At 40.6% G+C, this 13,117-nt stretch overlaps 1 protein-coding gene across 2 annotated transcripts in view; it reads right to left on the bottom strand.

The window, feature by feature from the left end:
- Nucleotides 1-13,117, bottom strand: part of LOC122808819 (deleted in malignant brain tumors 1 protein-like) — a 612,008-nt gene that overhangs the window by 280,699 nt on the left and 318,192 nt on the right. The gene's annotated exons all lie outside the window — the stretch shown is intronic.

The raw sequence follows: 13,117 nt of genomic DNA, 5'->3' as shown, positions 1-13,117 counted from the left end.
CATACTGTTTAAAGAATTGCCAACACTGAAAGCCTTTCTGTTGCCATGTAGAGAATACTTAACTAGATAATGTATAAGCCTTGAGTATTGAAATGCATATGACAGTATTTATAATAAAGGACAGAATTGCATTATTTTAAGAGTCTCATTACACTTGGAGGCTTCCAGTCATCTCTGCAGGCTTTACCCGTAAACAGAATGCCAATCGTGTGGTTCATAACCTGTACAGTAATTCTTTTAAGCAATGTATCTTGAGCTTATTTCTTGTTTGCTTTTCATTTTTTACTTTGATCATGTTTTCCCCATGAAACAAGTAGATGTCAGGCAGCAGGTCTTTTTTTGGATAAGGAACATTTTTAAAAGTGGGGGGCATCAGAGATTTCTGCTTTCAGCATGTTACTTGGTACTTTAATAAAGCTGAATATAAATTATAATTAGAACTGCAGTGCAAGAAGTGGTTTGAGTTGAGTGCTGCTTGTTTTTCTTATACTTGAGTTTGACTGGCATTCCATTAATGTATTTAAAAAAAAGTAATTTATTTTTTCATGCCTCACAACCTTTTTTGTTTCCATCTAGATATTAAGCTGTCATGCAGCCAATGCATTGAAATATTTTTATTCTTCTACACTTCATTTTGTCTTGATTGGACTCTCATAATGACGGTTTGGCACCCAGGGCAGTATATTTAGTTTTTGTGGTTTTGAGCAGAGCTCCTCCCCTTTCCAGTTGGCCGCACCCCTTCCCATTGACCCCACCCATTCAGCTGTCTCCTGCAGCCCCCCTTTGATTTGAAGTCACCAGCCGCCACTTATGTTGAGGCTGCAAAATTTAAATTTTCAAAGCTTCCTAGAACTTAGTCCTACTTCCCTGACAGTTAACACATGCTTCAAATCCACATAGCTCACCAAAACATCAACATGAAAGCAGGCCTAAGCCCATACGCTCCACTAAGTTTCCTTCCATCTGGGGAATGTGATAGTTATAGGTGACACTAGTCATACAGATTGCATACTGGGCAAGAACAGGTTAACAGTGGCAAGTTCACTGCCAGGAATCATAATGTAACAAAAGCACTATGCTCCTTAAAAAGGACTTATATGATTGTGGCCTAATGGAGGCCCACGTGGGAGTGAATAACATGAGGTGTTCCACCCAGAAAGACATACAGACAGATATGAGGGACCTATTACATATGTATTAGAAGCAGAAAAAACATTGGTCTTAAGTAATAGCTTCCCTTCACCGAGAATAATGTAAAATAAAAGGGTCTATATTAGAAAGACGAAACTGTAAAACAGCGAACGTGCTTAGATCGACCCAAAATGATCGAACCTGCTAAACCTCGTACGGCCACAACAGTGATTTTTTTCCCTGGGAAAAAAAATTGCTGGGCCAACACAAAAAAACCCCAAACAAATCTAAACACAAACTAAAGTCGGGGGGGGGTTCACCCCCCTCCCCACAGACCCCCCAATTTTGGGGGATGTGGCCCCCACACCCCCATACTTAAATATACCAACTCCAAGATCACACTACAGTGGAGGAAACAGCAAAGCCCTGACAATGGCCCAGCAATTTTTTTCCACTGGGAAAAAAAAATCGCTGTTGTGGTCATTCGTGGTTCTGCAGCTTCGATCAATTTGGGTCAACTAAGCTTGTTCGCTGTTTTGCCATTTCACTGTTCTAATAGGAACACAAATAAAACAATTGGTTAATTGTCTCAGGGTACAGAGGGGTAAAGCCCTTACTGCACTCCCAAATGACCTGTGTTTGATTAGCAGCAGATATGCTGGTGGGGTCCACAGGGAGTGTGGTTAATGTCTGTGTGACCATTCTTGAGGGAGGCAGCATTAAAGCTCACTGCAAGATCCAGCATATGGGTTAGCCAGCTTTATGCTACACGAGCGATGAGTTGCTCACTCAGGAGGTTGTGTATATGCAGAAGTGTGCAGGAATCTACCAATGACTATAACGATGGAGCTGCCAAAGCTATTACAGGGCAATGTGAGTTGGGATATATTCTCCATTGGTGCATAGTCCCCAGCGGGGACCAAGAAGCTGCACCACCATCCTCAGTTTCGTCAGCAGCCCCAGACTTGGGTGAGGATGAAGAAGGACAGAAACTAAGGTGGGGCTGGTAGACCGGTGAATGAGGAGAGGGCCACTGGCAGTTACTGGTCAGCTGTAAGGGAGGAAAATAAATAAATTAACAAGTAAATAAATAAATGGCATCAATGATTGCCTAAGTAGTTGGTGTCATTCAAAGAGTATCTGGTATGTATAAACCTGAGGTAATATGGCAAATAAGACTTTCTGTTTCATCATAGATGGCTCACACCTCTCGTACCAGGATATTTACACTATAAATGGTTCAGAGCTCTCGTACCAGGATATCTACACTATAAATGGCTCACCCCTCTCGTACCAGGATATCTACACTATAAATGGCTCACTCCTCTCGTACCAGGATATCTACACAATAAATGGCTCACACCTCTCACACCAGGATATCTACACTATAAATGGCTCACGCCTCTCGTACCAGGATATCTAAACTATAAATAGCTCACCCATCTAGTACCTGGATATCTACACTATAAATGGTTCACACCTCTCGTACCAGGATATCTAAACTATAAATGGCTCACCCCTCTAGTACCAGGATATCTACCCTATAAATGGCTCACACCTCTCATACTAGGATATCTACACTATAAATGGCTTACACCTCTCGTACCAGGATATCTACACTATAAATGGCTCACCCCTCTCGTACCAGGATATCTACACTATAAATGGCTCACACATTTCGTACCAGGATATCTACACTATAAATGGTTCACCCCTCTCGTACCAGGATATCTACACTATAAATGACTCACCCCTCTCATACCAGGATATCTACACTATAAATGGCTCACCCCTCTCGTACCAGGATATCTACACTATAAATGGCTCACCCCTCTCGTACCAGGATATCTACACTATAAATGGCTCACCCCTCTCATACCAGGATATCTACACTATAAATGGCTTACTCCTCTCGTACCAGGATATCTACACTATAAATGGCTCACCCCTCTCGTACCAGGATATCTACACTATAAATAGCTCACCCCTTCATACCAGGATATCTACACTATACATGGCTCACACCTCTCGTACCAGGACATCTACACTATAAATGGCTCACCCCTCTCGTACCAGGATATCTACACTATAAATGGCTCACACCTCTCGTACCAGGATATCTACACTATAAATGGCTCACCCCTCTCGTACCAGGATATCTACACTATAAATGGATCACCCCTCTCGTACCAGGATAGCTACACTATAGATGGCTCACACCTCTCGTACCAGGACATCTGCATACTATCTAACATCTTTGCTGTCCCCATGTAGTGCCTTTTTATGCAGAGTTCCCAATGGACGTACCAAGATAGCAAGTCCAGTCTCAAATTTAGACAAGTCATGGTGGCATTACTCAATCCCTAAAGCCTAAACAGAAAGATGTCAGATCTTCAGGCTCTTCTGTAACTCAGACTTTTTCATATTTTTGTAGTTACTGAGACATGGTATCAGTGCAATGACTACTCCTCTATTCCTGCATTTAACAACTGTCACACCTTCATACCTTGTGTATCAGTGGGAGAGCATCTGTATGTGTCAGAAATGATCATCTGTATGTTTCAGAAATCAACTCATAGTATATTATCCAGAACCCATGACCCTCCAGTAGTGTTGAGGGATAAAGCCCTGACTATAGCCCAGGTGACAGGGGTTCAACTGGCATATCAGCTGTCCATTTATAGGACAGATGGGCATGCCTAGCCTGGAGGGTAGGGATGTGCTGGGCATTGCCTAATTTTCCCTAGCAGAGGCAAAGTAAGAAGGGATGGAGGCTGGTTTGGAAGTTCAGAGGGAACAGACTGAGGTATGGCTGTCCTATAGCCAATGGTGATCTGTACAGAAGCAGTTTCTCTCATAGCCCACCCAGCTTACATATACAGTGTCATCACGTATGGATGGGGAGTCAAGGCAGAATAAAAATCCCTACATTGTCAGATGACAGCTTTAATGCAAGTATGTCTTGTCCAATGCCCCTTGCCCAGAGTGTATACAATTCCAAGAGAGACCCTGCTTAGGATGTTGGGTCCACCTTAGCTCAGAATTTCTCCCAGTAAGGAGACCCGAAAATAAAGGATTGGTGGGGGTCCAGCAGAAAAGGAATATTTGGCTGAGATAATTGGACTGGCAGAGATGGGTTGATGGTCAGTTGATGTGCATGAAAAAAAGCAGCACAAAAATATTCAAGACCCTAAATTGGAACTTCTAACACCCTAGACTGGAACTTCTAACACCTTAGATTGGAACTTCTAAAACCCTAGACTGGAACCTCTAACACCCTAGACTGGAACTTCTAGTAATTGAAATCACCTTAAACAAAGCCTCACTTCATTGCAAGCTACAGTTCCCCATCAGTGTTCCCCAAAGGTTATGGAAGTTACCTTAACACTGTTCAGGGCTTTAATATTAAATAAAATGCTCTCTTGTTATGAGTCTTCAATTACCCAAGCATTGACTGGGCAATAAACATCTCTAAACATGGATATGCTCAGCATTGCTAAGACTTTTGCTAATAACAGTGTGTTAGAGTAAACTGCATGTAAAACTACCTACAACAGGATCTAATATCCTTTACCTGATCCTTATCAACTTAGCTCCAGCCTGTATTCAACTGTATTTTTTCTCATTCCTGCTTAAATTTGATCACAAATCAGTCACCTTCTCTGTCAAGCTATTGTTACCAACCCACCACCAGATGAAAACTCTGTTATGGATTTTTACAGGGTAGACCTAGTTTAGCTTGCAGAAGACCTTAGCAAAATTCCCAACAATCCCCTGTAAATGGGCCCCAGTGAGAGGCCTATTGCAATCTCTCCCAGGATTTACCAGCAGTAAAACAACTGGGAAGAAAAGTTGGTACCTGTCATCCCTAAATAAAATGGTAAATTCAAACGTAATCCTCTCTGATGGAACTCACTTATTGATAAATCATATAACAAAAGATGAAAAATAATGAAAAATTGTAAGAAATCCTCATACCTTAAGGCCACATTGACTCCCACTCCACTTCAGTAATACATGCTCATCTTAACCCTAAAGTTGTTTGCCTTTCGTCTTTTCCTGGTTAGGGGTCGCCACAGACGTACTCTGGTCCGCTAATGATTGGCAGTAGATTTTCATGAACACCGAGGTGCCAGTTCGATGTCCAACCTTCAATGAAGGCACGCCCATTTACGCATGTCTTTCGAATGACACCCATCTGCGGGGAGGACATGCAGACTCCACACAGAAGGCACTTCCCGCACTTATCTTAACCTTAAAGTGTATCTTAAAAATCCCTTCCTACAAAACTACCACTGTTCAGGCAAGTTTCAGCTGAATGTGTTTGGGTTATGGATGTTGCATCTGAAAAAGGAAATTTGCCTCCTTTTTCAATGAACTGAATGTTGATGCTTTTTGTATTTTGTTTGAGATATAGTGTATGGTTGACATCTTCCGTTGGATGTTTTGTGTGTCAACCAAGTAACATGTTGACCATTTATTATATAACTTTATATATGTATGTATATATTAATATATATGGATCTACTTCAGTATATCAAATTGACAGATAACTGCAAATTTCAATTACGAAGACGAGAAAAGCACAATTTCAGTAGAATGAACATTTACCATTTCAAAACTGGTAAGAACAAAGTTTGGTTAAAAGTTGAATATTCATTGTTTGCAGAGCTTTCCCGACTTGATTTAGTGTTTTTCCAATTCCCAGAGATGCACTAGGGCTGGAAAAAAATCATTAATGACATCATTAAAGTTGAAAGGTGAAAGGATCACAAAGCTCCCTGATTTGAAGAGGATTATGGAAACGGAATGCTGAAATGCTAAAACGGACCTCCAGGGCTGTAAAAATAAAACAATGGTTTTATTTTTAGCTTATTTTAAAACAGAAACATGCAGAATACCTTGATGAAGCCCTCCAAATGTTGTTTTGAGTTCAGACAACTTCTGTTCTGAACCCTTCCTCATTACCTAGAGGAAAACAGTTTTTGTACTTACTTTTCTCACTTGCTTAGAGAAAAACAGCTCTTGTACTCACTTTCCTCACTTATCTAGAGGAAAATAGTTTTTTATTCAGGCATGTCCAAGGGTCAGCTCCCAGTGTTCTCTCCTATCTATCTGATGAATCTTGGCATCTTGAGGCAATGTAGAAATTCTCTCATGTACACAGACAACCCTCTCCTCCTACCACCCAACACTACAACCTGTGAGAGATGCACTTATCTAGACAAACTGGAGGTAAAGCTCTCTCCAACCAAGACTGTACTTGACAGTCATGAGGAGAAGGTAAACATTTGCACCACACCACACTCATCACATAGTATCACTAAATCTACACCACCAAAATCCACACATAGTAACACAAAAACATTTACAGAGGCTCTCAATAATAATCTGTCTAAGCAACAGAGACCTCCAAAGCAGAAACGCAAGCAACCTCCATCCCCCAACACAACCCAAATGACATATAGCCCACAGACTCAGTGTGCCACTCAACCACAGCCAATAAGGCAAAACAACATATTCAACACACTAGTCATAGGTGACTCTATAGTCAAGCACAATGATGTCCCACTCACCAGGCTAAACAAGGAAAAGGTTACTGTCAGCTGCCTGTCGGGTGCCAGGATCCACCACATAACCCACGCACTCAGGTCACGCCACAACAAGTACAAATATGACTCTGTCATTGTCCATGTTGGTGTGAATGACCTGAGACATACCTCCCTGGACTACATGAAAAGAGACATAGAAGAGCTCTCTGATCTTGTAGCCCAGGCAGGTATGACCCTAGCCCTGAGTAGCATTCTGCCATCGCCCAGAAGAATACCGCAATACAAGACAAAATGATTGACTTCAACAATTGGCTAAGCTTCTGGTGTCATTCTAAGGGGATCCAGTATCTGTCTGCTTGGGATGACATGGTCGACAGACCACGATGCTTTGCCACAGATGGCCTGCACCTGTCGCCCCTGGGATTCCAGATACTGGCTAAGGCTCTTGCTGCCCCTAAAGTGCCTTTTTTAGGCAAGGTTCAAATAACAAATTCACCACCGTAACAGAAACAGGCAAGCAAAAACTGATGGTAATGCTATTCAATGCTAGAAGTCTAAATTTCAAAATACACTCACTCGATGCACTCCTTAAAATGGAGAACATCGATATCTGTGCAGTGACTGAGACCTGGTTCAATGCTCCAGAGAGCACCCCTGCACTACCAGGCTATAACTCATACCACACTTTTCAGCCATGTAACCTGGACCGAAACACCAAAGGCTGAGGTGTGTCCATATTCATTAAGGATATCCACACCTCCAGGTTAATTGCTCAGCATAATGCATCCGAGGTTATCCAAGTGCAACTACCGCTGGGCAAAACTGCAATCCAAATTGTAGCTTGCTACAGATCCCCCACCATGCCCCAGGATTCCCACTCCTCTTTTCTTGATGTACTGGAAAATATTAAGGTTCAACCAAACACCCTAAAAATGGGTGACTTCAACTACCCCACCATTAACTGGGAAAACTACTCGTGTACCAACTCCTTAGCTCAACGCTTTCTGGAATTCATAAACTCCAATGTCCTGGATCAACTTATCCATACCCCCACCAGGGGCAAAAATATCCTAGACCTAGTCATTACCAACATGAGTGACCGGTGTTCCACACCTGAAGTCAACTCCTCGTTGGTCCGATCCAACCATAAGCTAATCACCCTTGATATCTACATCCCGCCCCCACCCCCTATTAAGGAAACCACAGTAAAAAATTTCTTCAAAGCCAACTTCATGCTTCTTAAGACAGAAGTGGTGAACTTCATGACACCCATGCAGATGGACAATATAGTTACAACTGCTGAATCCTACACAAATGCACTCTATAAGCACTTACACGAGTGCATGGATCGTGCTATCCCAAACAGAACCAAGACACTATCCTCCAAAAAAGGAAGTCAATCTGGTGGTCCCCTGCCATAAACATACTGTACAACAGAAGAAAGAAACTGTTGCAAAAGAGAGTAAAATCCCATGAGTGGAGGAGCTCCCTGATCAGCCTCAGTAAGAAGCTGAGATCCCTTATCAGATCCTTCAAAGCTAGCTACGAAAACAAAATCACCACTAATTCTAAGGACAACCACAAAGCATTCTATAGCTATGTCAAGAATCGCTCAGATCTGCTCTGAGTTATAGTACAACGGCATGAAAATTACAGAGCCAATTGATATTGCCAACATCCTGGCAGATAGGTTCAGTGCTAACTTTAACCCCCCCTCACCCCCTAAAGGGCGCATATCTATACAGGAAGAATGCATAGTCCCTGTAATCACAACTACACAGGTAAAAGCTGCACTCTCTAAAGCCAAAAACACAGCATCCATGGGACTGGACAACATCCCAGGCTGCGTTTTACACAAACTTCAGAACAAACTGGCTCCCCACTTAAGCACCATGTTTAATAATAGCCTTGCGTCAGGCTTTGTGCCCACTGAATGGCGCACAGCAACAGTTATCCCACTCCACAAAGGGGGAGCCATCACTGATCCCGGGAACTATCGACCTATTAATCTGACAAGCCTGGTTTGCAAGGCCATGAAACATATCATCATGGAACTCATAAACAAACACATTGGTAACCTCCAAACTCTGGATTCCACCCAATTCAGGTTTGTGAAAGGCAGATCATGCCTCTTGAATCTGATTGTCTTCTTTGAGGCAGTCACCAAAGCCGTAGATGAGGATAAGGTGGTTCACACAGCTTATCTTGACCTCGCCAAGGTTTTCAGCACCATCCCCCATTCTGGAATTATAGCTAAACTCACTAAACTAGGTATAAATCCCTGCATCACAAGATGGGTTGCCAACTGGGTCACTGACAGAACCCACACTGTGAAAGTGGCAGACTGCAAATCTGACCTCAAAGCAAGTGACAAGTGGAGTACCACAGGGTTCCTTCCTGGGACCTCTCCTGTTTGGTATCTACTTCTCTGAAGTACAGGCTAACACAGAAGGCCTCTGACTAATGAAGTTCATAGATGACAGCAAACTAGGAGCCATAGTCAAGTCCCCAAATGATGTGAACATCCTACAGAAGGGCCTCGCTGAGACAGATGCCTGGTGTCAGAGCCATGGCCTCAAGCTCAATGCCAAAAAGTGCAGTGTCATCCCCTTTGGTAAAAACTCTGTACCCATGAACTACTACATAGGCAGCAATCTACTTAACACCGAATGTGTGATAAGAGACCTTGGGACCCAGGTGGACAGTAGTCTCTCCTTTGATAGTCACATCACCACAGTAGTCAGGAAGTCCTTCTACGTGGCACACCTCATCATAAAAGGGTTCTCATACAGGAAAAAATAGGTCATTGTTCCCCTCTACTCGACACTCATTAGACCCATTATAGAGTACAACGCCCCTTTTCAAATGTACCTCACCAGACATCTGCAGCAGCTGGAAAGGCCACAGAAGTACCTCACAAAGAGGATTACTGGCCTCAAACAAATGCCCTACACTGAGCACCTCAAAAAACTCCAGCTTTACTCCATAGCATATCGCCTGCTCCGAGGTGATCTCTGTCTAACATATAAAGCTATGTCAAACCCAGAGGTGTCGGACATGCGACACCTAAAGAATCCCAATCCCTCCGAGCTACACGCTCTAGGGACCTAAACCTTGTCACCATAATAAACAGGACATGCTGGAGGGATAGATTCCTGTCCCAGAGACTTCCCATACTCTGGAACAGGCTACCCATTTATGCCAAGCAAAGTTCTTCATTAGCACTCTTCAATAAATATCTTGATGAGTGGATGGGAAATAGGAAATACACCCCAGGGATCAATTCTGTGTCTCTGCTCGACAGTGGCACAGGAAAATAACTTTCTTGGGTAGCGTAAGCCAGGGAACCTTGTTGGCTAGGCTTACATAGGCCCTTGGGCCGATAGCCTAGTACCTACCTATGAACCTATGAAAAGATGAATTGGGTTGTTTCAAGCAGGATTAACTTTGAAGAGACACAGAAAGGTGGATTTTGCTTGCTCAGGGGTTTCAAGGGATATTTTTTCTTCTTTGTGGTAGAAACTTAAAGATGCAGGGTATTTCATTTGTAAACAAATCTTGTTTTCAATAAGGTAAGCACAATATTTACTAAGTTTCTGTCTGTTTTGTTTAATTTCCAGAGGGAGATCTTGAGTTATTGTGATTTGATGTGCTCCCCATGTAAAGTTCTTTTTAGCTTTGTATGCTGCTAGTATTTGTTGAACATGTGCTGAATTAAGCAGTCTGACATATATTTGTCTCAGAGTCACTTGTTTGTGCATGCCTTATAGCTCTGTGGGCTCTTTCTATTACTATATCATCCAAGAGATCTTTATTGTTCAAGAGAGAGCTTAGTATTTCTTTTATTATTGAATTAAGTTGTGTATTGTCAAAGCTCTCTGGAATTCCTCTTATGATAAAGTTATTACGCCTGCTTCTGGCTTCTAGATCTAACATTTTTTGTTGTAATTCTTTAATTATGTTGTTGCTGGTCTGAAGCCTTTGCTGAAGTTCATTATTTTTAGTTCATTTTCCATAACTTTGGCTTCACTTTGCTGTAGTCTAAGCATACTTTGGTCCAGCATAGAGCCAAATGTAGTTAGTTTATTTGCAAAACTTTGCACTTCTAATTGTAAGAATTTGTTTAACCAAACTTTGCTTTCCTCATCAAAAAAAAAAAAAAACTCAAATTGTATGTTTTCAAGACTTTACACTGCTATAATTACACAGAAGAAGGTGATAGAAGAAAATAAGTCGTTTGGAAAATTCTAGAAGAGAAAAGGATGTAGCTGCTTTTAAATATTTCAGCCTCTCTTCCTGCAGTATTACAAAACCTTGATAAACCAAGGTACTGTCTCATAGTAACTGCCTTTCATTTATAAATTCTTAAAAGCTACCTAAGTATGGCTGCATAAAGAAATGACTTAAAGGTGCTTTTCCTTAAGTCACTATAGAGGTCAAGAAACAAGGATTGTTAAATGACATCTGGATCAATGGATCTCATACAAACTCTTAAGTATTAAACACTCCCAAATGATTACAGCCATGCTTTCTTGCATTATACAACTATATAGGTGCAATACTCTAACTAATCCTGGGGGGGGGGGGGGGGGGTACTGTTCTTTTCTGAATAATGCTTTGAAACAGGGTGATGCAATTTGGGTTGTGACTTTTGTTTTATAATAGCCTACATTAGTATATTACTTTGACATTAGTAAGTTCTTATACATTGCTTAATCACTATCCTAATAGCATGTTCACTGGGTTGTATTTGAATGAGTCATTGACTAAATGATAAATAGAGTCTTTTATTGCATGCATATGTGAGAAGGTGACACTGACTAGTTGAAAACAAATTAGTGGATCTGGATGCGATCTATCTCAGGTTTTGGATTATGGTGTTATATTTTTATTCTTTGTATATTTGCATAACAAAGACAGATGTTGTTGTATGTATATTGCAAGTATAGATATACATGAGGAAATTTCCAGTAGCTTTAAAGAATATAGTTAGTTGCTTATAACATAATTACTCTAACTGTTTTGGAACTTCAAAGTGCTGCCTTTTCTTTTAAGCTTCTTTTAGATCTCTTCTATATAAAATTCTGTTTAGTAAACTTTTTAATAACTTTTGAAATATTAAGGACTAGAACATATTATTGCCTGTTATTATAAACATTTTTAAGAATTTACTTTCTCTTACTTTACACATACCATTTAATTGAATAACTAACATACTATTTTAAGAGGTCCGAAAATCATTATACTGTAAATAAATAAAAGGAGCAGGCTGTGCTCAGTCTGTAGCTGATGACTGTTCACATTTCAAACATTCTAGGTACTTTTGACATCCCTCTGCTAAATGTATATATAACTCTAATACAAATAATAGTTTTTCTTTGCTTTTCAACTCATGCACAATTACCAATATAGAGGGATGGGTGGATAGGCACCTATTTGGGGTATAGGAGTTTAGAAGTCACTGCATCAATTTTAAAGTTTAACAGACACGTTTTATTACTATTTCTCTGCTTATTAGGCCATGAACATCATGATAAGTATCTTAAGACATGGTATCAACAGACTCATGGAACGTTAAAGGGATAGTGGATAAAAAAAAAGAGATTTAATCATGCATCTCACATACCAAAGCAAGGCTAATGTAACCTTCCTGTAAGAAACTCACTTGGATGATCAACTGTGGGATAAGGAAAGGAAAAGGAACAGGATTAAGTAAATATTAGCTGCAGGCCATAAGTCTTTATCTAGGGGGGTAGCCGTTATAATAAATAAATCTTTCCAAGGAGAAGTTACTTCTTTTAAAGCTGATTCTAATGGAAGATGGTATTATTTACTAGTGAATATCATACTCTAAATAAACCTTTACTCTTTCTTAATATATATAGCCCCATGCGCTAATCAACATCTCTTCATTTATGAAATCTTTAATATACTAGCTAACTACCCAAATCATTTGTATATCATCGGTGGGGACTGGAATGCTTTATTAAATCTGGACAAAGATAGATCACATAATGAAAATAGGCAGTCGCAACATACCACTATAGCACTTGAAGAATTACAAAATACTTTTGAGCTAACTGGCCCCTATATTAAAATTCCAGTATGATGAAACAATATCAGCATTCACTTTCTTCTCAGCCACTCATAAAACCTGGTCCAGAATAGATGCTTTTCTAATTTCCCAATCATTGCTTTCGAGCAAACTAAATTATGCTGTATCACGCAGAACTATCTCAGACCATTCAAAAATCAGTCTCTTAATAAATTTTCAAACATATAAACAAAATGTTCCCTATTTCAATAATTGAACATTAAATCCTAAAATCATTCAAAAGCAAGAAACAGCACAGGAAATCCAGAATGTCATAGCCCAACCTCAAAATGACTTTATATCTACTCAAATTCCTTATGATATACAATGGGCGGCTGCC

This window comes from Protopterus annectens, chromosome 1.part1 (assembly GCF_019279795.1).
Source record: "Protopterus annectens isolate FY-2018-M chromosome 1.part1, PAN1.0, whole genome shotgun sequence".
In the NCBI taxonomy this organism is placed as follows: Eukaryota; Metazoa; Chordata; order Ceratodontiformes; family Protopteridae; genus Protopterus; species Protopterus annectens.
Note: the sequence above shows the minus strand (reverse complement) of the source record. Positions and strands in the feature narration are given on the sequence as shown.